Below are 5,968 nucleotides of genomic sequence, written 5' to 3' on the forward strand. Positions count from 1 at the left end.
TTTCTTGTAATTCTTAATAGATTGTAAACTCTGTGAGAAAGGAAATATGTGTACATAGTAGACTCTATAAAAGTTTGTCAAAGAAAATTTTGAATTTTGATGTAAAAAACCTGAAATGCTTATATCCACATTTATCTTGAAAGAGATCATGTTTCTGTCTATATGAAATTAGAACAGAAAAGTACAATTTTTTAGATATGAATAAGTCTGAGCTACAATACTAGGTAGTTAACAAGTAAGAGTTGGCATTGTTCAAGGTCATTTTTTGCTATTCATGTGGAAGACTAATAAAATAATGAAAAGTACCAAATAAACAATTCACTGGCTTTTTTTTTTTTAATGCTTCACAAATTTGCATGTCATCCTAGCTGAGGGGCCATGCTAATCTTCTCTGTATTGTTCCAATTTTAGTATATGTGCTGCCAAAGCAAGCACTTGCTAGGTTCTTTTATTCAAGCTTCATTTTCATAGCCAGGAGAAAATATGATCACTTGTAATTTTAAGTCTTTTCCAAGAGATCTGTGGCCAAATGTGGTAACATGAATTAGCCTCCATTTTTAACGTCCTTTTTTTTAAAAAAAAAAAATATTTGGCATTGTGAATGCACCTGCGCTCTCACAGGGCTTTAAGAGCAAAGAAGTGTTTATGATATAATGGTACATACAACCCAGGGGAGAAACAGCCAGCATGGTTGGTCAGTACGTAGCATGGGGTCTGTGGGCTACAGTGCTCCAAAGGGGCCATGTGAACATCCAAATTCTTGAGATATATTTTTTGACATTTTAAAGTTTTTAATTGGAGGATGACTGTTTTACAATATTGTGTTGGCTTCTGCCATATATCAACATGAATCAGCCATTAGTGTACTTATATCCCCTCCCTCCCACCCCCTACCCAATCCCACCCCTCTAGGATGTCACAGAGCACTGTATACCTTTGAGATATATTTTTAAACATTGGTAGATAAAACTAAGGAAAAAGAAAAATGGCAACAACAAAATATCATTTCTGCACTCCAAGCAAAGTCTTTCTAGTAATTAATTGGTGGAGATGCCAATGTTCCTTTAAAGTAGACTCTTCCTTTGTTCTTGGGTGGGGGGGAACCCAACTGGACCCTTTAAGTAGACATTAAACAAAGACTGTGTTCTGAAATGGAGATGAGAATCTGATTTTCCTCATTTAGGGGTGGTGATGTTAAAGGTACTCTCTATTGGAAGCAGGCTGCATCTCTGTGGACCAGGATACTTAGGGAGAAAATGTGTTTCTGGAGGAAGAGGGAGAGGTGACACAATTCCAGTTCCCTGCCTGGTTCTCTGAACTCATTTTTGGTCTTGTGCTTAGAGGAGTGAGTCAGAAAAGATTTTATAAGATTCTATGCTTAAGACCCAGATGACAAAATGTAAGAGAGTTGAGGAAAGGACAGTTCTCTTGGCCTTTTCATTTGTTGATTCATTCATTCAAAAAATGTTTATTGAGGGACTTCCCTCGTGGTCAAATGGTTAAGACTTCACCTTCCAGTGCAGGGGGTGTGGGTTCAATCCCTGGTCAGGGAACTAAGATCCCACATGCCTCAAGGCCAAAAAACCAAAACATAAAATAGAAACAATGGTATAACAAATTCAATAAAGACTTTTAAAATGTTCCACATCAAAAAACAATCTTCAAAAAAACATTTATTGAAAGCCCGCTTTGCATTGCACTCTGTGCTACATGCTGGAGGAGAGAGTGGTGAACCAGACACTCTCAGTGCCTCTCTTCACATCTCTTACATTCTGCTTTTGTATTATTCATCACTGCTGCCTAACAAATTACCTAAAAACTTAGTGGTTTCTCCATTGCTGGCCTGAGAATTAATTCATCAGTACCATCTTTCTAGATTCCATGTATATGCAGCAGTATACAATATTTATATTTCTCTTTCTGACTTACTTCACTCTGTACAATAGGCTTTAGGTTCATCTAACTCATTAGAACTGACTCAAATGCTTTCCTTTTTATGGCTGAGTAGTATTCCATTGTGTATATGGTTACCACAGCTTCTTTATCCATTCATCTGTCGATGCACACCTAGGTTGCTTCCATGTTCTAGCTATTTGTAAATAGTGCTGCAATGAACACTGGGGAGTAACAGACATAGAGAACAGACTTCTGGACACAGGGGAAGCGGAGGAGGGAGAGGGTGAGATGTATGGAAAGAGTAACATGGAAACTTACAATGCCATATGTAAAACAGACAGCCAGTGGGAATTTTCTGTATGATTCAGGGAACTCAAACAGGGGCTCTGTGACAATCTAGAAGGATGGGATGGGGAGGGAGATGGGAGGGAGGGGACATGGGTGTACCTATGGCTGATTCTTGTTGATATATGACAGGAAACCACAAAACTCTATAAAGCAATTATCTTTCAATAATTTTTTTAATTTACAAAACTGAAAAAAAAAAAACTTAGTGGTTTGAAACAGAGAACATTTATTATCTCATAGTTTGTGCGGATCAGAAATCTGATTGTGGCTTAGCTAAATGTCTCTGCCTCAGGTCTCACCCGAAGCTGCAGCCAGGCTGTCAGCCAGGGCTCCAGTCACCTCAAGGCTTGACTAGGGAAGGATCAACTTCCAAGCTCTCTCGTGTGGCTACTGGCAAGGCTTCAGATCCTCCTTGGCTGATGGCCAGAGACAACAGTCCCTTGCCACATAGATCTCTCCATAGGGCAACTCAGAAGTCAGCAGCTGGCATCCCCCAGAGGGAAGGCTGAAGCAGGAAGGAAGTCATGGTCTTTTTGTAACCTAATCTCAAAAGTTACATCCATCACTTTTGTGAGATTCTGCTCATTAGAAGCAAGTCATTAGGTTGAGCCACATGCAAGGGTAGGTGGTCACAAAAGGGCACTAATACCTGGAAGCTGGGATCATTGGGAGCCATCTCAGAGACAGCCAACCATAGGGAGGGTCTCTCCCCATATCACTGACCTTTGTGGAGCATCATTCCTCATTTTATCCCCAAATTGCTTTTTCTGGATTAATAGAGGCAATCTATTTGGGGGGGGGTGAGCAGGTATCATTCATTATCAGAATCTATTCAATACCTGAAAACCTGCTGATTAAGAAATTTTATAAAAGCAGGAGCCTACAGTACATTTTTAAAAGAAAAAAAATGTCCCCAGCCAGTAATTCCAATCGATTTCCACAAATATCACTAAAGCACTCTTAGATATAGATCTATATAACCATCCACCAAATATTTCAACATAATAAAAAGTGTTTAAAACAGTAATTACAGGACTTCCCTGGTGGTCCAGTGGTTAAGAAACCTTCTGTCATTGCAAGGGACACAGGTTTGATCCCTGGTCTGGGAAGATTCTACATGCTGCAGACAACTAAGCCCGCACACTCTAGAGCCCTTCTCCACAACAAGAAAAGCCACCATAAGGAGAAGCCCAAGTGTCGCAATTAGAGAGTAGCCCTGCTTGCCACAACTAAAGAAAAGCCTGCAGCAACAAAGACCCAGCACAGACAAAAAGTTAATTAAAAAATTAAAATATTTAAAAAAACAATTACTGAATAACTTGACTGTTAAGGACCTCATTAATGGATGTGTTTGCATGTAATACACAATGAAACTATACAATATCACATGCAATTATTTTCCTTCTATACAGCAACATGACCACGGGAAAAACCATAGCCTTGACTAGACGGACCCTGGTAGGCAAAGTAATGTCTCTGCTTGTTAATACGCTATCAACATTGGTCATAACTTTCCTTTCAAGGAGTAAGCGTCTTTTAATTTCATGCCATGCAATCAGCATCTGCAGTGATTTTGAAGCCCAAAAAAATAAAGTCTGACACTGCTTCCACTGTTTCCCCATCTATTTCCCATGAAGTGATGGGACCAGATGCCATGATCTTTGTCTTCTGAATGTTGATCTTCAAGCCAACCTTTTCACTCTCCTCTTTCACTTTCATCAAGAGGCTTTTTAGTTCTTCTTCACTTTCTGCCATAAGGGTGGTTATGGCATAACCTGCATATCTGAGGTTATTGATATTTCTCCCAGCAATCTTGATTCCAGCTTGTGCTTCTTCCAGCCCAGCGTTCCTCATGATGTACTCTGCACAGAAGTTAAATAAGCAGGGTGACAGTATACAACCTTGACGCACTCCTTTTCCTATTTGGAACCAGTCTGTTGTTCCATGTCCAGTTCTAACTGTTGCTTCCTGACCTGCATACAGGTTTCTCAAGAGGCAGGTCAGGTGGTCTGGTATGCCCATATCTTTCAGAATGTTCCACAGTTTATTGTGATCCACACAGTCAAAGGCTTTGGCATAGTCAACGAAGCAGAAATAGATGTTTTTCTGGAACTCTCTTGCTTTCTCCATGATCCAGCGGATGTTGGCAATTTGATCTCTGGTGCCTCTGCCTTTTCTAAAACCTGCTTGAACATCTGGGAGTTCACGGTTCACATATTGCTGAAGCCTGGCTGGGAGAATTTTGAGCATGACTTTACTAGCGTGTGAGATGAGTGCAATTGTGCAGTAGTTTGAGCATTCTTTGGCATTGCCTTTCTTTGGGATGGGAATGAAGACTGACCTTTTCCAGTCCTGTGGCCACTGCTGAGTTTTCCAAATATGCTGGCATATTGAGTGCAGCACTTTCACAGCATCATCTTTCAGGATTTGAAATAGCTCAATTGAAATTCCATCACCTCCACTAGCTTTGTTCGTAGTGATGCTCTCTAAGGCCCATTTGACTTCACATTCCAAGATGTCTAGCTCCAGGTGAGTGATCACATCATCGTGATTATCTTGGTCGTGAAGATCTTTTTTGTACAGTTCTTCTGTGTATTCTTGTCACCTCTTCTTAATATCTTCTGCTTCTGTTAGGTCCATACCATTTCTGTCCTTTATTGAGCCTATCTTTGCATGAAATGTTCCCTTGATATCTCTAATTTTCTTGAAGAGATTTCTTGTTTTTCCCATTCTGTTGTTTTCCTCTATTTCTTTGCATTGATTGTTGAGGAAGGCTTTCTTATCTCTCCTTGTGATGTGAGATGTGAGAGTTGGACTGTGAAGAAAGCTGATCGCCGAAGAATTGATGCTTTTGAACTGTGGTGCTGGAGAAGACTCTTGAGAGTCCCTTATACTGCAAGGAGATCCAACCAGTCCATTCTAAAGGATATCAGTCCTGGGTGTTCATTGGAAGGACTGACGCTAAAACTGAAACTCCAATACTTTGGCCACCTCATGCGACGAGTTGACTCACTGGGAAAGACTCTGATGCTGGGAGGGATTGGGGGCGGGAGGAGAAGAGGACGACAGAGAATGAGATGGCTGGATGGCATCACCAACTAGATGGACATGAGTTTGAGTGAACTCCGGGAGTTGGTGTTGGACAGGGAGGACTGGCGTGCTGTGATTCATGGGGTCGCGGAGAGTCGGACACGACTGAGCGACTGAACTGAACTGACACAGCAACAATCACATACATTAATGTACATAATATATTAAAGATTTGTAATTGTTACAATGACATTTAGAAGAATAAAAATAAATCTAGCAGTAAAAGTTTTTAATGTTGCCACATATGGGTCTCTTACAGCAGGTGTAAGAAACACATAGCAAAATTTGGTTGTAATGTTTTCCTGTCAATCTAACAACTATTTGGATAGTGAGAGTGAGAACTACCTATATTTATTTTGTGCTTACCACATTTCTAGTATCTATGCTGCTGCTGCTGCTGCTAAGTCACTTCAGTCGTTTCTGATTCTGTGCGACCCCACAGACGGCAGCCCACCAGGCTCCCCTGTCCATGGGATTTTCCAGGCAAGAGTACTGGAGTGGGTTGCCATTGCCTTCTAGTATCTATAACTAGTGCTAATTGACTTTCAGTTCACTCTTTTATAGTATACAGACAAAAATCAAAGTTATCAGCAAATTATGACCACTTTTGTATTCACTTTGTTCAACAACTAGA

At 40.5% G+C, this 5,968-nt stretch overlaps 1 non-coding gene across 1 annotated transcript; it reads right to left on the bottom strand.

Moving 5' to 3' along the window:
- Positions 1 to 328: 328 nt before the first annotated feature.
- Positions 329 to 435, bottom strand: LOC129535283 (U6 spliceosomal RNA). The gene has a single exon (XR_008681562.1). It is a non-coding gene; the product is annotated as a U6 spliceosomal RNA (small nuclear RNA).
- Positions 436 to 5,968: the final 5,533 nt, after the last annotated feature.

This window comes from Moschus berezovskii, chromosome X, assembly GCF_049115385.1.
Source record: "Moschus berezovskii isolate FMDL1 chromosome X, NW_MosBer_1.0, whole genome shotgun sequence".
NCBI classification, from domain to species: Eukaryota; Metazoa; Chordata; class Mammalia; order Artiodactyla; family Moschidae; genus Moschus; species Moschus berezovskii.